Here is a 23171-nt window from a genome sequence, read left to right as displayed (position 1 = left end):
CCCAAAGAGTGCACTGTAAACATCGTAGGAATGGCAGGTGTAACAGTAATTCTAGTAATGTTCTATGTCTTATTTAAACCTTAACTGGAATTCAAGTCAAAGCTATAATACTCATAAAATAATCTGATAATTTTCACAGTTTTAACAGATAGTGCACATTTTAATTACTACTCTAAGTGAAGCACAAAGAATACTGCCAATTTTGCAAAGCTCTTTTTAAGAAAATGTTCATTGCCAATACCATCGACGTACATTCCATTAGTAACTTGTTGCATATGAATCCTGTCGCAATCCACCTTGTTTGCTAGATCATGGTGAGTTAATTCATAAACACACAAAATACTCCAAAGTATTTTAAATTAATTTTTTTTTTTAATTTTTGAGAGAGAAGACAGAGCGTGAGTGGGGGAGGGGCAGAGAGAGAGACACACACACAGAATCCAAAGCAGGCTCCAGGCTCTGAGCTGTCAGCACAGAGATGTGGGGCTCAAATTCATGAACCATGAGATCATGACCTGAGCTGAAGTCGGACACTCAACCGACTGAGCCACCCAGGTGCCCCCAAAGTATTTTTTTAAGGAATAAGAAAGGAAAAAGAAAAGTGAGGATATAAAGATTGCTTAAAATGTATCATTATATTCTAGAACTTCAGGAATGAGGATTAGATTTTAAAAAGTAAATAATAATACTAATAAAACCCTAACATTTTCAGGTTTTTTATGTCACAAAACACATTTATTTATTTTCCCTAAACTGTCGTAGAGTTATAAGTTAGACATCTTTATTCCCATTTTGTAAATGAGGAAATTGAGATTCAAAAAGTCTAGTTATCTTCTCAAGGTGATGTGCACAATAAGCAGGCAGAGTTCACTACTGTGTCTGCCTCATGAAAACTCAGAAAACAGCTCTCAATCTAGACTGGGATGTTAACCTAGTGACTGCTAATTAAAATAAGGGCAACTGTTTCTTGAGAGACTGTTCATCAGTTTCATCTCTGAGTTTCTTCACTGGACTTATTTCAGTCAGGTATCTTACTTATTTTTCTAACAGCTAACTTCTTCTTACCTGTGAGTCTTCACAATGAGAGCACTACTAAAGTCACCCCACATTCCCCCTACGAAACAAAGTCCAAGAAATATTTCCAGGGCCTGGGATGGCTGTGAGGAGGAAGATGAACTGAACTCCAGAGCATAGAGCCAACCTCCAAAAAGGAAGGACAAGAAATAGAAGAAAAACTGAGCTCAGAAGACAGTGTGCCAAAGCATGCATCCAAGGGGGATGGGCCAGTAGGCATAGGCAATCTTACTTAACCCTGATGATAAAAGTTTCCATTGATTAGTAAGGTCAGGTGTGAAAGACTCCAGCCAGCAAGTGAGAAGAAAGGAGGGCTCTGAAAAGGACACTGCTATTCAAAACTTCTATGGGGTGGAAAGACAATTTCTTTCACATTATACCCCAGGAACATTTTCTCTTTCTAGAGAACAGTGGGGAAAAGGAGGCAATATTTTTACATAGTGTATAAATGAATATTTTTTCAGTCTAGAAGCACTACAGGGTGAATTAGAAACTAAATTCCTGTCTACTGAAAATCAGTCAGGAAAAATTAAAAGCTTTGGATTCAGAGGGACCTACATTAGAATCCTGCTCCTGTCAACTTTTAGCTCTGGGTGATTCTAGATGGTTGCATCCTCTTTCAAACCCTCAAAACCTCCATTCCTTTCAAAAAGGAATAATAATATGTATCCAGAAAAATTATTGTAAGAATTAACTGCTATATATTTATTATAATGGAAAGGTATCGGGCACTGAAAAACTGTAGCCCCTACTGCCTTATTATGATCACTGTCCACTACATTTTATAGTTCGAAGTATAGAAAAGTGCACATATCACATGTGTATAGCTAGATGAGTTATCACACGGTGAACAAACTCATGTAAGTATAATCTAGATAAAAGCTGAATTAACTCTCTTGCACCCTCCTTACCAACTCAGATTTAATCACAATTCTGACTTTTAATACTAGAGATTAGTTCTGCATGTTTTTGAGACTTCTACAAATGTAGAATTTTGTGCAGCTGTCTCCTTGTGTACTTCTTTCGTAAATGTTACATTTGTGAGACCTATACTATTGCATGTAGCAGTTCATTCATTTTCATTGCATATTATATTTTATTTTTTAATGACTATTTATAATGTTGATGGACATTTTAAATATTTCCAGTTTTTAGCTACTTACAAAGACTGTTGCCCTGAAAATTCTCCATTTATCTCTGGTGACATTATTGTATGGTTCTGTTCTATACAAACAGGGATGAAAGTGCTGGTCAAGGGTATGTTTTTAGGAAATGCTGCAAGACAATTTTAAAATCGATTTTTTCACATTTAACCCTCCCATTGATGCCTTATGAGAGTTTCTAGTTCTCTGTGTCATCACCAACATTTGGTATTTTCAATTGTCTTAGGAAGTCAGTCATTTATAGATGTGTAATGACATAAGAGATTTTAATTTGCATAGCAGTGATAACTAATGACATTCAGCTCTTTTTAAAGTATTTTCTTACGTAAAGTTCCTGTTGAAGTGTTGAACTCTCCTCTTGTTTTTCTTCTTTTCATTATTGCCTTTGTCCTCCTGGCTCATTAAAATTTCTTCTAAGTTCAGGATACAAATAATTTGTCAAATGAAGGAAAATATTAACAGTTTGGGGTGCGGGGCTGGCTCAGTCAGTTAAGCGTCCCACTTCGGCTCAGGTCATAATCTCACAGTTCCTGAGTTTGAGCCCCACATCAGGCTCTGTGCTGACAGCTGGAGCCTGGAGCCTGGTTCGGATTCTGTGTGTGTGTGTGTGTGTGTGTGTGTGTGTGTGTCTGTCCCTCCCCTCACACTCTGTCTCTCAAAAATAAATAAACATTAAAATTTTTGAAAAATATATTAACAGTTTGTTCTGTGGCGTTTCACTTAGCCTCAAAGACGCCTAAAGATGTGACTTTTGTCAAATACTTTTTGCAACACTAACATTCAAGAAACTGTCTGGAGTGTATTTACATGAGACCTAAGATAACAGAACATCTCATCCAAGACTATATAAGACAAGCCATTAAAAAATTAGAATTACCAAAAAGAAAATTGCATGGACTTATGGGATTTTAAAATGTCCTCTTATAAATTATCTCTGTGGTGTAAGGTGCTGATCTTTGGGTGTGGTAAGAATCCCTACTTGTCTCTAGTTAGCTTTGCATGTCAGAGGCTTACTAGATGACAGGACTACCTTAATATGTTTAGGAGAGGAGCACAAAAGTATTGTGATACTTAGTACAACTTTAACATCACAAAGAAGGAAGCTGTGGGGTGGCTCAGTTGGCTAAGCCTCTGACTCTTTGTTTTGGCTCAGATCAAGATCTTGAGAACTCTCTCAAGAGTTCTCTCCCTCTCTCTCCCTCTGCTCTCCCCACCCACACTTAAAATAAATAAATACATAAACTTTAAAAAACTTTAACAAAAACTTTAATAAACTTTAAAAAGGAGGAAAAGAAGGAAGTTGTGCTCACATATGGGCTACAGATAGTTTGGGGAAGTTTCCAAGAGTACATTTCAATTTGGATAACATATACCAGAAGTTGCTAAAATAAATGCCCATTTTATGTTAAATGGTGTTCTCAATGAGGTTCTACAGTGGAGGTCTGTATTACTACCATGTATTATAATATATTTAAAAAAATCCCTTCCTACCTCTCTTCCTTCCTTCCTTCCTTCCTTCCTCCCTCCCTCCCTCCCTCTTTTCCTTTCTCCTCCCTTCCCCTCTCTTCCTTTCCTGTACCTTCCTTTCCCTTTCCTTCCCTATTTTCTCTCATCTTCCTCTTCCTTCCCTATCTCCTTCCCTTCTCATTTCCCTCCTTAATATTTCCTCTTCTTAATGAAATTGAAAATTGAATCTATCTGGAATGGAAAGGAGTTTGTTGTATCATATCTCAACAGGTATTTTTTTTTTTTTTTGCCTTTCTGTGGACTCACTGAAGTTTGGAGGTAGAAGGAGATCAGTGATTTGACACCAAAAGTAATATTTCTGCATTAATTTTTTTGTGGATTATCTTATACCATTCACAAGTGTTAACTCAAAATGGATTCAACCTGAATGTGAGACCTAAAACTATAAAACCCCTCGAAGAAACATAGGCAATAAACTTCTTGACATTGGTCTTAGTGATGATTTTTTAAAAATTTGACACCAAAAGCAAAGGCAAAAGTAAAAATAAAAAGTAGAACTACATCAAACTAAAAAGCTTCTGTGCAGCAAAGGAAACCATCAAAAAAATGAAAAGGCAACCTGTGGAATGAGAAAATATATTTTCAGCCATATATTTGATAAGGGGTTAATATCCAAAATATATAAAGAACTCATACAGTTCAATAGTAAAAAATAAATAAATAAATAAATAAATAAGAAAATAACCAAAAAAAAAAACCAAAAACAAAAACAAAAACAAAACAAAACAAAACAAAAAGCAAAAGCAAAAACAAAAAACAAACCCAATCAATTTGATTTTCAAAATGGGAAGAAAAACAGCATTTTTCACAGAACTAGAACAAACAACCCTAAAATCTGTATGGAACCACAAAAGACCCTACATAACTAAAGCAATTTTGAAAAAGAAAAGCAAATCTGGAAATATCACAATGTTGGACTTCAAGTTATATTACAAAGCTGTAGTGATCAATACAGTAAGGCACTAGCATGAAAATAGACATTTAGATCAATAGAACACAATAGAAAACTGAGAAATAAACTCATAGTTATATGGCCAATTAATCTTTGACAAAGCAGGAAAGAATACTTAATGGGAAACAAATAGTATCTTCAACAAATGGTAATGGAAAAACTGGACAGCAATATGCAAAAGAATGAAACTGGACCACTTTCTTACACCATATACAAAAATAAATTCTAAATGGATTGAATACCTAAATGTGAGACCTGAGATCATGAAAATCCTAGAAGAGAGCACAGGCAGTAACTTCTCTGACATTGGTCATACCAACTTTTTCTAGATAGGTTTCCTCAGGCAAGGGAAATAAAAGCAAAACTAGACTATTGAGACTACATCAAAATAAAAAGCTTCTGCACAGTAAAGCAAACAATGAACAAAACTAAAAGGCAACCTAAGAAGGGGAGAAGATATTTGCAAATTACATATCAGATAAAGGGTTACTATCCAAAATATATAAAGAACTTAAACTCAATAGCCATAGGGGCACCTGGCTGGCTGAGTCAGTAAAGCATGTGACTCTTGATCTCAGGGTCATGAGTCTAAGCCCCATGCTTGGCACAGAGATTACTTATAACAAAAACATAAGCAAAAAACTCAACACCTAAAAAACAAATAACCCAATTAAAAATGGGCAGAAGATATGAACAGACATTTCACTAAAGAAGACATTCAGATGATCAACATACACATGAAAAGATGCTCATCACTTATCATCAGGGAAATGCAACTCAAAACTATAGTTCAATATCACCTCACACCTGTCAGAATGGCTAAAATCAACAACACAAGAAACAACAGGTATTGGGGAGGATGTGGAGAAAAGGAGCCCTCTGCACTATCGGTGGGAATGCAAATTGGTTCTGCCATTCTGGAAAAGAGTATGGAGTTTCCTCAAAAAGTTAAAAATAGAACTACTCTATGATCCAGCAATTGCAGTACTGGGTATTCACTCAAAGAATACAAAAACACTAATTCAAAGGGATACATGCACCCCAATGTTTATTGCAGCATTATTTCCAATATCCAAGATGTGGAAGCAGGCCAAGTATCTGTGTATATATGTATGTAATGGAATGTTACTGAGCCATAAAAAAGAATGAAATCTTGCCATTTGCAACATGAATAGAGCTAAAGAATTTAATGCTAAGTGAAATAAGTTAGTCAGAGAAAGACAAATATCATATTTCACTCAAAAATAGAATTTAAGAAACAAAACAAACAATTAAAAGGGAAGAAGAAGGGGAGAGACAAATCAAGAAAGAGACTCTTAACAAAGAGAATGAACTGGAGGTTACCAGAGGGGAGGTTGGTAGGGTGATGGGTGAAATAGGCCATGGGGATTAAAGAGTGCACTTGGCATGATGAGCACCAGGTGATGTGTGGAATTGTTGAATCACTATATTGCTCACTTGAAACTATTATAACACTGTACTAACATTAACTGGCATTAAAATTTTAAAAATTAAAAATGGGCAGAGATGTGATTTTTTCAAAGAAGACATGCAGATGGGCAACAGACACATGAAAAGATACTCAATATCACTAATCATCAGGAAAATGCACATCAAAACCACAATGAGATATCAATGACACCTGTTAGAATGGCTATTATCATAGAGATAAAAAAATACCAGTGTTGATGAGAATGTGGAGAAAAGGAACCCCCTGCACTGTTGGTGGGAATGTAAATTAGTGCACCCGCCATGGAAAACTGCATTGAAGTTCCTCAAAAAGTTAAAAGTAGAACTACCATACAATCTAGCAATCCCACTTCTGGATATTTACCTGAAGAAAATGAAATAATAAAATACTAACTCAAAAAGGTATCTGTACCCCCATGTTTATTACAGCATTATTTACATAGCCAAGATATGGAAATAACCTAAGTATCCATCAATAGATGAATGGATAAATATATTATACATACATATATATGTATATATATTTATATACATATGCATACACACACACACAGACACACACACACACATATATACACACACATACACACACACAATGGAATATTACCCATCTATAAAAAGAATGAATCTGGCCATTTGCAACAACATAAATAAACCTTGATGGCATTATGCTAAGTGGAATAAGTCAGACAGAAAAAGACATATATTTTATGATCTTACTTATATGTGGAGTCTAAAAATAATTACAATAACAAGCTCATAGTAAGAGAACAGATTGGTGGCTACCAGAGGTGGGGTGGGGAGAAATGGGTAAAGGTACAGTACAAACGTCCAGTTATAAAACAGTAAGTCATGGGGATGTAATCTACAGCATGGTAAATATTACTGTAGTAATTATAGTTAGTAATATTGTATATTGAAAATTGCTAAGAGAGTGGATCTTGTAAGTTCTTATCACAAGAAAACAAAATTTTTTTTAACTATATATAATGACAGATGTTAGCCAGACTTATTGTGGTGATAATTTCTTTTTTTTTAATGTTTATTTATTTTTGACAGAGAGAGACAGAGACAGACAGACAGAGCATGAGTGGGGGAGGGGCAGAGAGAGAGGGAGACACACAATCTGAAGCAAGCTCCAGGCTCTGAACTGTCAGCACAGAGCCGGACGTGGGGCTCGAACTCACAGATCGTGAGATCATGACCTGAGCCACCCAGGCACCCCATGATAATTTCTTAATGTATACAAATACTGAATCACTGTTGTACACCTGAAACTAATATAATGTTATATGTCAATGACAGCTCAATAAAAATAGAAAAAGAAAAAAAATTATTTGTGGATCGAAACAAGGTTTCTAAAAATGAACATGCACACAAATGTGTACATGCTCTCTCACTGTGAAATAGTCAGAAATAGTCAGATATCCACTCCCAAACTTTTGCCCCCCAACTTAAATATGACCAAATATGAATGTCTTTCAAAGACAAGTTAGAGAGCCTAAAAGGAAGTGTCATATATCTGATGCCCCCAAGGGTGAGTGAATCCTTAATTCTACTTTTATAGGTGCTAAACAGCAATATTCAAGGACCCTATCCTTCAAGTATTTACAATTTCCATAACAAAGGAAATGACAGATTTTTTGAGAGCTTCTTCAAGCCTTGTTTTTTACCACTCAAGGTCATATCTGCCTTCCGACTATGGCACCTGTTCTTATTCCTCTGAGACTGTAAAGTATTCTTGAAGCTTTCGGGCATTAACAGCCTTCTCTGCCAGAGGTGCTTTATGTTTTCAATCAGTATTCATATAAATTGAATAGTATTAGGCTTTTGAACACTGTAGACAGAAGATCTCTTTATCCTTGTTTCTTGAAAATACTTAATGACAATGGAGTTAAGGTGAAGATACAAACTCTACAATGCATTTTACATTGGATTACAATTGAGAAAGGTCAGTTGTGAAGAAAAATAATAAGTGAAAATCAAACACGGTTGACAACTTACTATGTGTCAAAACTGTTCTAAATGCTTTAGAAAAATATCTCTTCTCAGATTCATGACAGCTCTAGGAGTTAGGCAATAGAAGAGACAAATCTGGTTCTAATCTTGATTATGACAATGTGCATGTGTGATCCCACACAAACTACTTAACTTCTCTGGGCCTTAGTTTCCCATTACATATTAGTCATCTATTGCTGCATAAGAAATTACTTCACAACTTAGAAGCTGAGAACAACAGATACTAATTATCACATAGAGTTTCTGGAGTCAGGAATACAATAGTGGCTTAGCTGTACAGCTGTGACTCAGGGTCTCTACTGAGGTGACAGTTGAGATACTGGCCAAGGATACAGACATCTCGAAGGCTGGACCTGGGCTGAGGAATCTACCACCAAGCACATCACATGGGTGTTGGAAGACTGGTTCAGTTCCTACCACGCTGCTGTGGAGGCCCCAGTTTCTCACCATATGGCCCTCTTCATAGGCCCCTTCACATCAGAGCAGCTGCCTGCTTCCACAGTGAATGATCCCAGAAAGAGTGAAAAAGACAGAAGCCTCAGTGTGTTCTTACTACCTGTTCTCCCAAATCTCACTGTATCATTTCTCACTGGCTGTTTTCTACTCAAAGAAGCAAGTTCAGCCCACACTTAAGTGGAGGGAAGTTAGGCCCTACTCTTGAAGGGAGGATATCAAATAATTTGATGCACAGAGATGGTTTCAAACTGTCACACCATCTATAAAAATTAATAGGGTGAGACCCAGGGGTCAAATTCAGCGGGTCTTTAAAACCCCTGACATTTTGCAAACCTGGGTGTTAAGTCAGTCTTCTTGAAACTGACCAACCAACCATGCCCTCTCTTTTAGTGCTGACTCAGAATGGTGGCCTTGATGATGCAGATTATATTGAAAGTCTTAGAGTCAGCCCTGCTTATAAAAATCATTACTAGTAGTAATACTACCAGTCATCCTATTTCCTTGTTAGCTTAATTCATTTTCACATATGCTTACATCTCTGTAACTACCATCTAGATCAAGTTATAGAACATCTCAATATTCCAGAAGGCTTTCAAACCTTTTACCAGATACCACTGTCCTCTGTTCTTACGGATTAGTTTTTAAAATTTAATTAAATAGAATCATACCATGAAAGTTTATCTAGCTTCTTTTGCGCAATGCACCTTACTTTTAAATGGAGTAGATGGTTACACTGAGTCCAGTCAAAAAGCCATCTGATCAAAATACAGCTCTATAGGTTTTTGGAATTTCTATCACCAAAAATTCACTTAATAAATCATGTATTCCTTCCTGGAAGTAGCATGAAGTAACATACTTGGGAAATAAAGTAAACATCTGGATTTTTTTTTCAGACAGAGAGAGTTTTGTTTATATCAACTCATTAAATAAATATTTATTGTGTTCTTCTTAGGTGTCAGCCATTGGAATACATGACTAGAATGTAAATATCAATAGGCCTAGTTTGTAGTCAAAAGCAGCTCCAGTGTATGATTACAGCACAGTGCTGTGAGTACTATCATGGAAGCAGGTAGATCAAGAACAGGAACACTAGCTGTCTAGAAGGGTCAGGGAGGTGATGTTTGAACCATGCCCTGCAGGCTCATAGGAGTCACTAGGAATTCAGTGTATATATTAGGGGTTATACTAAAAGACAGGATGTAATACCTATAAACATTTGCAGAAAAAATAGACATTGAACATTGGAAAGAGGGCATGGGTAAAACAGTGAGGGTAGAAAATGTGGCTGCAAAGGTGAGGGCTGTCCAGGTAATGAATGTTTTGCAAGTCATGGCTATGAGATTATATGTACCCTATGAGCCATCAAATGCCTGTGAAACTTTTTGGTAAAGGAAGAGGTAAGATCAGATTTGCATGAAAATAACTCTAGCAGGAATTTATTTTTTTAAATGATTTATTGTTTATTTTTGAGAAAGAGAGAGCACGAGCAGGGGAGGGGCAGAAAGAGAGGGAGACACAGAATCTGAAGCAGTCTCCAGGCTCTGAACTGTCAGCACAGAGCCCAACAGTGGGGCTAGAACCACGAGCAGCGAGATGACCTGAGCCAAGTGGGACCCTTAACAGACTGAGACACCCAGGTGCCCCTCTAGCAGCAATGTAGATAAGGAGTTGGAAAAGGGAGAAAATGGGACCAGGAGGGCCACAAAGGAGATAAATTATGATATAAATGAGAGACAATGAGGGCCTACTAGACTCTGGCCTGGGGTGAGCAGAGACCAAAGTAAAAGCATCTCAGAGAGGTCCCTGAATATGGCACTAATCAGGCTCTTTCGTCTACCCTGGGAAAAATTACAGGTACAACTCATTCTTCTAGAGGTTCTTTTCTGCCATCCTTGAACCCTGAGAGTTCCCAGAGGGCATTCTAGAGGTCCCCAAGTCTCCTGGCACTATACCTACAATTGTGTTAGTTAGAGATATGTGCATTGTGGGGCTATGGGGATGTATTTTTTCTGAGCTGAGGTTGATGCCCACTTAGCTTAAAACCATTACATTAAAGGATCATTAATGTAGATTGAGTCAAAGTGTAGAGTTATGTAAATGACTGTGTAACTAAGCTTGATAGTTGTTATACTGAGAACCTTAAGAGAAGGACTTGAACTTATTTTTACTGAAACTCCTAAAATCTAGCACAGGACCTGACGCATATTTGGTGCTCAATATCCTGGTGAGTGCATAAAATCAGTAACCCAAACTATAAACACCTCCTGTAGAATGGGGATGTTAGTACTTACATTGTTACAGTGAGGGTTAAATTAAACTAGAGAGTTAATGTTCTTGGTACTTCATGATACAGAATAAGTATTTGGTACAAGGCAGTTGTTAATTGTATTAGGCTTGCCTTCAGTAACACACATAAACTCCTGTCTAACAATATCTATAAGGAAATCATTAAACCCTGAATAAGGATCAGGGTAATAATTTTCCAAACATTGATTTTAAAAATGCTACAAATGATATGAGCCAAAAGTGCTGTCAGGAATAAATGTTAGAGAGAAAAGTTTTTGATTACTTTTAATTAGCTTTTGATCTTCCCTTCACCGGCCTTTTATCCTCTCTATAATAAAAAAATAATGAGGGAAAAGTGAGTCAAGGTACTAAATCAAAATGAAGCAGTTATATAAAATTCTGTCTAGAGAATTCATTCATATCACACAAACATTTCTGATTCTAAATGTTATAAATGGTCTAAGTTCCTATTGTACAAAAAATACTGAACAAAATAATCTCTGGAAGGTTTCCAAAGAAACTAAAAATACATGAAAAAAAATACCTGGGATAACATTGCTGGTTACAGTGCAGGAAAAAAAAATATATAAACATAAATATATAAATATATAGGATATCTATCTGTCTATATATAGACAGATAGATAGATAGATAGATAGATCTCCTAAAGACTAAATGCAACAAAGAATAATGTGAAGTTTGTGGCCTGAGTCTTTTGTAATTCTTCTTTTCTTAGGGAAAGGAGGCCCCTTTGCAGTGTGTGTTCCCTTCTCCTTGAACCTCCATAGTGCCTATACAGAGAAGTAGAAACCCATTCTCAAGTCTGGACGCAAAAATAAGGGAGAGGCATCTTAAGCAACAAGTCCATTTGGCTCTAGTCTCCAGGATCTATATTAAGCCTTACCAGCTTGGAAAAAAACAAAACAAAACAAAACAAAACAAAACAATGATAACTGGGAACAATATAATGGCTTCCTCTTAGGGAATGATAATGATGATTTTAAAAATGATTTCTGTCAAATGGTACAAACTTTTTAAAAGAATTAGCAGTAGTTTATTTAATCTGCAATATTTATTATTCATATTAGAGAATTCTATTCTATAAAAAGAATGCTACTTTAATAGTCTTTCAATTAATCACTTATTTTTAGGTTTTGGGTTAATGTCGATCTAATTTTCTTCAGAAATGTTAAGATAAGCCAACTCTCTGACATCCTAAAAATAAAAGGTGCCTGGGATCAGGGTCAAGGATAGCAAGATAGAAATGGTGCGTCATCTAGATTACTTTGGGCATGTTAAGATTACAACAAATGCTGTTCCTGAACTACCTCTTGGCTACTGCTAACAGGAAAAAAAAATTATTTGCGTTTGATATCCACTTTTCTGTGGAATACGGATTTCTTTTAAGAAGTGACTTTAAGTAAAAGGTGTTTATATATCCTCTTGCCCCACTCCACACATATGAAACCTGGCAGAGGATAGCAAAGCAAAGAGAACAGAGACCCCAGAGCAATTATTTCAGAGAGGCTGGGGACGGGGGCATCACTCAGCCACATGGAAATCAATCAATAGAAGCTTTGTAATCTGAGTAAATATGTATATGAAGAATCAGACTGAAGCCAGAATCAACCTGTTCAGAACCAACTGGGCAACACGAATATGGGCACCAACAGGTTTTTACTGGATCCAAGATCATGTAGCTACTATTATAAAATATCTTTGAGGTCATTCATTAGTATTTTTGCTCTAACGTCTTTCAGATCATTGAAGGCCTTTCCTCTTGAAACACAAACCTTCTCAATGCTCTTCAAATCAAATAGATGTGTGATAAGACAAGACTTATGTAAGTCATTGTGGCATGATATTTATCACAGTGAGTTCATTTTCTTCAGTTTCTCATCAAGTTTCTCTTTGATAAAAATCCTAGTGGTATCTATGTGATACCATGTTTTTGAATCTCAAAAATTTGGAATGTTAAATAAGGCTTCCTTATTTATAGTCCTTGGGGTATCATATTTCTGTCTTTTGCATCTTCTGAAACTCCCTTATTGTTATTTATCTCAAGGGGACTGCAATTCTTATTAGAACTCATTTTGGTTGGACTTGGTTTATTTGCCCTGTAAGTAGTATGTGTCCTGGATTGTGAAAGTATCCCTATAGAATAGTTTTAAATTTCTGTTGTTAGAACCCCAAGGATGTCATGAATCTTGGATTCATATCTATTGTATTCTTGACTTTGACTAATGTAGAGTAAGTCCAACCCAACTTTCATGCACAGCACCAGATAGGACATTTCAGTTTCTCATGGGAAAATTTCTTCTCCACAAATAATAGGATAGAGAGATGGCTGGCTTATCTGTCATCTCTTGTATGTCAGCCAAGTTCCTCTAGGGTCTATTTTATGAACTTGGGCTATTATTGAAAGATCCCAAGTTATGGCCAGCTCCCCACCTCACCTGGGTGCAGGACCACACATCTTGATCCCCTTTGGTTTTTAGTATTTTATTTAAAAAAATTTTAATGTGTATTTATTTTTGAGAGAGACAGAGACAGAATGCAAGTGGGTTAGGGGCAGAGAGAGAGGGAGACACAGAATCTTAAGCAGGCTCCAGGCTCCAATCTATCAGCATAGAGCCTGATATGGGGTTCGAACTCATGAGCTGTGAGATCATGACCTGACCCCAAGTCAGACGCTCAACCAACTGAGCCACCCAGGAGCCTGGTTTTTAGTATTTTAGACATGAAAGACCATTTCTCAGGTCTGGTATTTTCTGGCAGCATAAGTGAAGCTAACTACCTTGACATTGACTTTATTACAATAGCTATTAATTTTCCTCTCATTGTCTTTAAACCCTTTTAGATGTTATTGTTGTTATTATTATGATACTATTATTATAATTAATGTTAGTGCATACATGCAAAGTTGGTTTGCCCTGTCACCTGAACCATGGTTCAGTGTTCTTTCCCTAACTATAGAAATGACCTACCATTTATTCTGTGCATTTTAGCTAGTGAAACCAATGCCTTTACATAAAGGAGTGATTATTGTAGCAGGCCCATTAAAAGATAACTTTTATGAAGATGAACTTTTATCAAGACTATTAAAATCACACAATGTAAATAAAGGAGGTAGTTGTTATTTCACTTCTACAAAAAATTGTCCCTGGATACACTCACATAGTATCAATTTTCTACAGATGAACTGATTTTTTGCTCACTTATTTATTAGGACAATCATTCTAGAGATATTTATCCATAGTTTCAATTGTGTTAGGCACTGTTGTAAGGGTTGGAAGTGTAGAAACAAATAAGAGTGTGTCCTTATTCTTAAGGAATTTACAAACTAAAGGGCTGTTGATTCAATGATCAAAGACTACAGTTAATACACTAGGAGGAATTGCTTCACAAAGTCAGACATCATCCCAGCATTGAAAATGAAAGTAAACAACTATGATGAGGCTGACCTGGGTTTGTATATGGGGGATACAGAGGTGGACAGTCCAGGTATGACACTGTGCAGGACTCTGTAGGTAACAGAGCTGTTAAAATTGTTGTGAAAGGAACAGAGTTTGAGGCAAGGCCCAGCAAGGCTCAAGGTACTGAAAGTAACTAGGGACTACACCACACTAAGTGTCAGGAAGCAAAGAGGGTTAGCCATGCTAAAGAAAAAAAAAATCAAGCAGAAATTGTGCAGACTTTTTGTTTGAGAAGGACTTTTTTGGCTCTTATGACAATCGGACCCAAATATCTCACCATATGAACAGGTGTTACCCGTCCTTTTCTACCTCTTGACCCCCCTTAAGAACAATTTGAAGACAACTTAGCCAGAAATCACAAGGCTGGTCAATAGAGATGGTTTTCCCTCACTCATGTTCCTATGGACAATTCTGAAATTGCAGTCTACTGATAGAGAATGTGGAGCTTGATGAAATCAAGCAGTATTCATGAGGTCTCAATTGTGGTTAGGTTCATGCCAGTACAGAGATGAATCCAGAAGACAAATTTTGGCCATCTTCAATCCTCATCTTAAAACAGAAAAATCAGAGTTGAGTGTGAAGCTTATATTTAGGGAAAAATACAACTTCACTTTATCTATTTGGGTCTAAATTGTGGAAAAGAAGGATGGGACAGGGGTACAATTAAGTTCCCTACAAGTTATTCTGCCATGGACTTTTCAGATCTATTTTTGCAACTGAGAAATGATTTTTTGTTTCTTAAAGACCCTATTTCAGACACTTTGTAATCAAACAGATCCTTACAGCCTTCTCCTAGATTATTTGTTGAGTAATTGATCAGCATATTTAAATTCATGAAAACAAATTGAAAGTCATGGCTTGGTATTTTGATTTCTCAGTATAATATGCCATAGGGTTGAGATAGCATTAGAATAACTGGGTTCTTAACTAGCCTCAATTCAAGATAAATATATAGCATTAAGATTTTCTTAAAGTAATGATGGATTTTTATTAATACATCATCAGAGGCACTTATGTTTATGATATATTACACTGAAGTTATTAGTAGAGCACTGAACTGTGATGGCCCCAAGCATGGTCATGTTAGGACAGCCTGTTCCTTAAGCTTGTCCTCAGTGAGATCCAATACATAAACATATATGTGTATGAGAAAGAAATATCTACAGTGAGTCAGAAGGAAGATGTCATGATAAAAAAGGCAGTTTTCTCTCCAGACTGCTCATGGTCTATTCTTCAATGTCTCAACTAGGGAAATAAACAGATTCAGATGGAGTTTTCCTCTTCAAACACCTTCAAGTATTGTACATTAGCCCTGCCACAAGAAAGAGTGAGAAGCAAGCAAGGAGGCATGCTTACAGAAAAATGTATCCATTTAGGAGTGATTGGCAATATTCCAATGGCTAGATTTTTCACACTTCTTGACAACTCAAAGATATTTCTTCACACCTTTTGCAGATGTCAACCTGCAACGTTGCTGGAATTCATTTTGTGGTTCACATACCACCCAGACGAGTGATACAACACTCTGAGGGAGCCCACTGACAGAGAATTTGCTGAAAAACAGCTAAAATGTTGTTAAAAATTGCTTAGATCCCAGGCCTGTTCCTGATGGCCCTTTCTGCCTCACAGAGATGTACTGGGTTGGGTTAGTGATTCCGGTAGGAATCTTATTCTGGGAACTATAAGAATTCCAAGGAATCCTCAACTATCTCTTATTTTGTTTTAAGTTAATAAAGTTTATTGGGGCACCTGAGTGGCTCAGTCAGTTATGCTCAGGTCATGATCTCACGGTTTGTGGGTGCAAGCCTCGTGACGGGCTCTGTGCTGACAGCTCAGAGCCTGGAGCCTGCTTCAGATTCTGTGTCTTTCTCTCTCTCTTCCCCTCCCTTGCTCACACTCTGTCTCTCAGTAATAAATAAAAATTAAATTTTTTTAAATAATAATAAAGTTTATTTTTTTTAGAGAAAATTTAGTTTCACAGCAAACTTAAGTGGAAGGCACAGAGCGTTCCTATATGTTCCCATCCCCACATAGCACCTTATTGAGTTATTATGCAGTGTTTATTAATCATTTGGTATCTGCTATTCTTGTTTTCCTAATGAGATTGTAAGTATCCTGATTAGGAAGCTTATCTCTTGACCTCTCAGCATCCCATATCTGGGAGGAGTCTGATGCCCTTTGGTTGACTGATCTAGACTCCAAAACCTTGTAGGACCTGAGATGATGTTATATAGAAATGTCTTATCACATGAAGGAGTTTGATGTGGTGCAAATAGCATTGACTTTGGAGTCAGATATACCCAAATGTTAATCCTGCCCCTTTATTTTATTAACAACTAAATACACTCTTCAGAGTTTCTTTTTGATTTTCATAAAGTAAGTAAAATATCACTGCCTTGTACAAATGTTATAAGAGAATGCATCTACTGAGAAAGTGTGTGTAATACATCTAGTACAAAGTCTGGTAAGTAACTTGGTGAACATTATCTTCCTCCTATTATTCCCTCCCAACCCTGACTCTATTCAAGATTAATTTTACATCAGTACCTCCATGGAATTCATATACTTTTGCCTAAGTATTCAGTTTAAATGTATAAATATATAAATTGATAACATATATCACTTAACCTAGGAGGAAAAGAGGAAGATTGATAAAGGAGGGTCATAGAGAAAGTAGGAATAGAATTATTTAAATTTCAGGCATTGAGAAATGTAGTTGGACACTCCCAGAGGCAGTTTTTAGGAGAATCATGTGGACTTCTGTAGATTCATTACATTTCAGCTGTGTACTTCAACACTGGGGACTTTGGCAGGATTATGCAAATATATGCAAATCTAGTTATTCTTGTAATCACAGAAAAGAAATATCAACCTTATCAAGCACCTTGTAATACCTCTATAGCCTATACTTAGATGTCAAAAATATCTCTAGTTTTCAGATTACTGGTTTAAGTGGGAAAGAGGAGGAATGAGGAGATCTGGCCTCTGATTTTGGCTCCTGTGTAACCTATTATCTAATCTTGGGCAGGGCACTCAGCCTTTGAGGAAACTTTGTCTTTTGAGTGTTAGTAGCCATGCTGTCTCTTTCACAGGGTTGTTCCAAGGGTCAGGTGTGAAGCATACAAACACTGCACAAAGATTATGACTTACAGTATACCAGGGGCAATGGGCAACTGCCTGCTTTAGGTTACAGGAATGTGCCTGATCTAAGAGTGAAGGAAAGCTAAAATAGAGGAGAAATAGAGGACAAAAGGGGACTAAAGGGGGAATCTAAGCAAGAGCCACTATAATAAGAAGCCCAAGAGAAATGATTTTAGAGAACACACAGTGTAAACTAATCCCAATTAGATCACAGCTGAACAGTATTGTTTACACCGAAGACATATTTTACCCTGGTTTTTGATGAAAAGGAGATTGGGTAGTTTCATTGCGAAATTAGGTTTGCTTTTAAGAACAATAAATTTATGAAATAGGCCACAAACATGTCTTGGGGAGCCAGACACTGTAATGGTGGCTGATTAAATACACTCAGTGACTTACCATTTGAGACAATCTCCCTCAGTAGGGAAAGGAATAATGTCGCAGGAAAGACATTGAGGAGGCAGAAGGGATTGACGGGCCCAGAATGATAAATGGGAAAGGAGGTTATATTACTTTTGAGAGCGAGAAAAACTGAGATTACAATAGCTGAAGAAAAGACACTGAAGAGCAGAGATATGATTGAAGCTTTTAAGATGTTAAAAAGGATAGTAAAGGTCAATATAGATAAGCTTTACCAACAATAATGACAAACATTGAAATTTAAGGACACATCCTAAAAATAAGCAGTGGATAGAAGAAAATTACTTTTTTTTGTTGTTCAGGAAACCCCTGCATACTCTGTCCACTCCTAAATTATCTTTATTTTGTTGAACAATCATAGCATAGGGAAGCATGGAGTCAAAAACGTTACGCATCATTGTAAGAAAAAGGACAAGGATTCAAACCGGAATTAACATAGCAATTCATAAAAATATCCCTGAGGCTACATATTTATTTCTTCAGAGGACCAATGATAAAAACATGAGTAGTATGCAGATTTATTTAGAAGCCCTGTGGACACTGCTTCTCCAACAAGCTTTTGTACTGGTTTTGGCCAAGAATCAGATGAATATTATCTTCCTGGGATTACTTTTAAATTCACTTATCATCTTGGGGAGTTCAGAGGCATGTAGGGGAATGGTGTAAATTAAAAGGACAAATATTGTAAGGGCATATCTACGGCATGAGCCTCAAACACCTTTTTGTTTGATTGTTCCCACCTCAGCCCAGACATTCTTCTTATCTCCCTGACAGTAAGCAGATTTTTTCTAAATCTCCTGTATTACTGAATATATAACTGTTTCAGGGCAATTTGCCTTTCTACCACTGTCTCATTTCCAGCGTCTCTCTTTTTTCTTTTCTCAGCCTAGTCAGCTGTCACTGTGTGCCTTAGGTTTTCAGTTGGCTCTACTTTTTTCTCCCACCTCTGAGGATTTTCCTAAATTTCTAGCAGTTTAGAAAGAATTGCATTAAAAAGATGTTTGTGATTGACGTACCTGTGTGGCTCAGTCAGTTAAGCATCCCACTTTGTCTCAGGTCATGATCTCATGGTTTATGAGTTTAAGCCCTGCATCAGGCTCTCTGCTGTCAGCACAGAGCCTACTTCTTTGGGTCCTCTGTTTCCCTCTCTCTCTGCCCCTTCTCTGCTCATTCTCTCTCTCTCTCTCTCTCTCTCTCTCTCTCTTAAACAAACAAACAAATAAACAAACAAAAAGATATTTGTAAGAGGCACCTGGATGCCTCAGTTAAGCATCTGACTTTGACTTGGGTCATGATCTCATGGTTCATGAATTCAAGCCCCTTCTCAGGCTCTGTGCTGACAGGTCAGAGCCTGGAGCCTGCTTCAGATTCCTGTCTCCCTCTCTGGTAGAGTCTTGTTAGTGTAATATATTTTGCGTTTATGAGGCTGATTTTGTCTGCCCATGCAGCAGACGCAGATATGGATAAAAAACTCCATCTGCCCAGGATTCTAGTCATAATTAAATGAGTCACTTATAAGGCTTAGGAAAAATCACAGGAAAATCACAAACTTGTCAAAGAAGTTGTTTAATAGTGTGACAATAAAATTCCTCTCCCTTATGTTGATTAGTGAGGGAAAGACAACCACAGAGCCTAAATAGTTTGTGACTGCTGGCATCAAATACAGTTAGAGGATAAAAACCAATAGGCAACCTCTAACTAAACAGAATGACAACTGTTCTTGAATAAATCTGTTACATTAAACTAAACGTTTTGGATGATCGGATTTTAGAGAAGTTTTGTTTGTTTGTTTTTCACTTGTTTCCCTACTTTAAATGGTGAAAAGGAAGTATATTTCATAAGTTTTGGGAGGTTTAGGTTTATTTCAAAATTTGTAATCTATTTAGCTAGCTTTATTTTTTTAGTTTTATTTTATTTATTTATTTTGAGAGGCAGAGAGAGAGTAGGGGAGGGGCAGAGAGAGAGAGAGAGAGAGAGAGAGATGGAGAGAGAATCCCAAGCAGGCTCCATACTGTCAGCACAGAGCCAGGTACTGGGCTCAAACTCACAAACCATGAGATCATGACCTGAGCTAAGATCAAGAGTTGGACACTTAACTGACTGAGCCATCCAGGGGCCCCTCTATTTAGCTAGATACACTAAAGAGTATAGGTCGCAGAACCAGAAAATTCTGAATTTGATTCCCAGCTCAGTGACTTTGAATACAATAACCTGTCCAAGACAGCTGGTTGAATATAATTTCTCCTGCCCTCTGTATGTATACCTCTTCTTGAGCAGAGTTTTCTTACTCTTCCCATTTTAGTCAAAAAATGTTCTTAATAATCCTCTCAGCTGGGGAAAACCAAAACAATCCAGACTAAACCAAAGGAAAAAAATTCTCTCCATCCATTTAATCCATAATCACCCTGCAAGGGCCAGATCACAAGTTACGCATGCCTTATGAATGTTTTCAATTGATTTGATTAAACTGGTACTAGGTACTGACTTAGAAAAACACTGGTTTGTTGTTTAACAGTTTTATGTGAAGGCCTAAGAATTTTCACAGTGGGGAGAAATATTATTCTAATTCAGCTTTACATAAACTTGGAGGGAACCACTATGTCTCCTGAAATGGTATATAGACCAGCAGATCTCTCTTGCATTTTTCATGCATAAAACTGTCCAGGTTTCTTTTTACAATTGTGGGTCCTTAACATGCAAAGCTACCCAATTTACTAAAGGTAATTCTTAAAATCCTAAACCCTGAGTCTTCTTAGATTGATTAGAATTTTTCATCTTTTCTTCTTAAATATTTGCCACAAACAAGGATTTGAATCTTTAAAAATTATCCCTTTGATTCACAGTTGAGGGGGAGCAAAATATATAACCCAAAATCTTCCACTTGGCCTGCCAAACATTTTCAGCTAAAGGCAATCAAGGCCTAACAGACTCAGGAGGTTTTGTTGTGTTTTTTAAATTTCTCCCTTAGCTGCTTAAAAGAATTTTGAAAGAGGGCCTGTACCAGGAAGAGATCTAATGCCAGAGATAACCTATTGTATCAGAAATATTTATCTGCATGAGATGAAAATATCTGTTTAGCAAACATTTGTTTTTCCTGTCTTACTATGCATTGTCTTCCTCCCTTTTGAAGCCTCAGAACCCTACAACCTTCTCCTTAGCTTAGGATGCCTTAGAAACTTCTACTGCCTGACTCTTTGAGGTTCCAGTATGTACAAAATTATTTTTTTCCTTTCTGTTAATCTGTCTTATATCAATCAATTTAATTATAAGACCAGTCAAATAACTTGGAGGGAAAAGAGAAAAGTTTTCCTCCCCTGCACAATACTACAAATGTTTTTCTCTCATTCTAGGTACAAAGAGAACAAAAAATGAGTGGAAAGAGAAGGGGCAACTGTGGGAGGGAACAAAATTGCAGGACAAAAGAATAAAGTAGTTTTATAAGAAAGTTAATATGTATGACAGTTGATAAGCATCCGAATTTCCTTAAAAGACTAGAAAAGGATATATTTGGTTAATTAACAAAACTCCCTAAGTTCACTGATTTCATTTTCATTGTTGTACTGTTGTCACTCCAAATGAGTAGTAATTATTTTTTAATTGGCCTTATTATTTTGGTATTAATACCTTTTATTGAAGATTGCTAATAGAATTTGATATACAGAGAAACTCATGGAAATATTATACGTGTTTAGCTCAAAAAAGTCATCTCACTCCATGGGATCTGTTGTAGACTTATCTGATTACCAATCTAGACACTCTCTAAGGTCACCAAGAAGCAATTTTCCAACTTAAATCCATCTCTCTCATGCCGTATGTTAATAGGATGTATTTAATTACCATTCATCTAGATATTCCTCCTGTCACAATACAGATCATACAGTTTTGCCATCCCAGATATAATTGTTAAGATAAGGCAAGCAATGATTAAATTGCGATGAAATAAAGTAGTATCTCTGTTAATCACGAAGATGATGTTCCATAGCATACTTATCAAAATTCTGTTATTAGAATTGAGATCATGTTGAAGCATGAAAATATCTATCATTACATGAGAAAACACAAAGTACAACTCCAAAATATGATTAACATTAAACAAAAATATTCTCAAAATATTTGTCAAAACATAAAATTACACCTAAATGAAGTGACAGAAGGAAAGGCAAAGAGTGTATGAGATAGGGAACAGTCAACCCAAGCCCAGAGAGACAAGAGGTACAGAGAGAGGGAAGCAATCCACATGGATGGGATAGGACAGGTTCTAAGACCCAGAAGCGACCTGCTGTGATCAGACACAATGATGCTCCATGGCAACCCTTGAAATATGCCTTCGGCATCTGCTGGGCTGACATAAAGCACAGTCTTGGGGAGGAACTGGAATCACCTTTCAGTGATTTTTAAAATCAGCTTTGTTATAGGAATTAACTTCTTTTTTTTTAATTTAAAAACATGTATTTATTTACATATGTATGTATTTATTTTTGAGAGATATTGAGCAAGCACACAGGAGGGGCAGAGAAAGACAGTGAGAATCCCAAGCAGGCTCTGCATTATCAGCACAGAGCCCAATGTGGGGCTTAAACTCATGAACCAGGGATCATGACCTGAACTGAAATCAAGAGTCAGATCCTTAACCAACTGAGCCACCCAGGCACGTCTAAATTAAGTGAACTTCTATTGTCATTGTAGGGTCTAGTGCCAGCGGCTATTATTGCTTACCAAGTATCCATGTGCTCTCCCCACTTTCTTTGAAGTTAGGTTGTATGTGACTGAGTTCACACCAATGGATTTGGTAGAAATACTGTGGCCCTTCAAAGTATCCCATGTGGTATTTCGGCTCTCTCTCATCTCAAGTATGTTGACCTTGAGGATACATTTTTCAGATGGCAGAGCCAATGGATAGAGGGGAGCCTTTAATTTGGGATGCCAGTGATATTTTAGTATCCACTGGTTATCACAGCTCTGTTTACTCTATAAATTAATACCGTAAGTAGGCTGCTATTGTATCCAAAGCCTGCAAATAGGCAGCATTATTGAACAGTGGGGAATGAGGACACTGGTATCAGAGGTCAGAAAAATAATGAGTATTTTATGGAATGATGAACCTTAGTAAAACTGCCTCCTGCAATGGCATGAATGGCAAATCATGTGAGAAATAAATATTAACTGCCATTGAGATTTAGGCGTTGG

Source organism: Panthera uncia (assembly GCF_023721935.1).
Source record: "Panthera uncia isolate 11264 chromosome C1 unlocalized genomic scaffold, Puncia_PCG_1.0 HiC_scaffold_3, whole genome shotgun sequence".
Taxonomy (NCBI): Eukaryota; Metazoa; Chordata; class Mammalia; order Carnivora; family Felidae; genus Panthera; species Panthera uncia.
Note: the sequence above shows the minus strand (reverse complement) of the source record.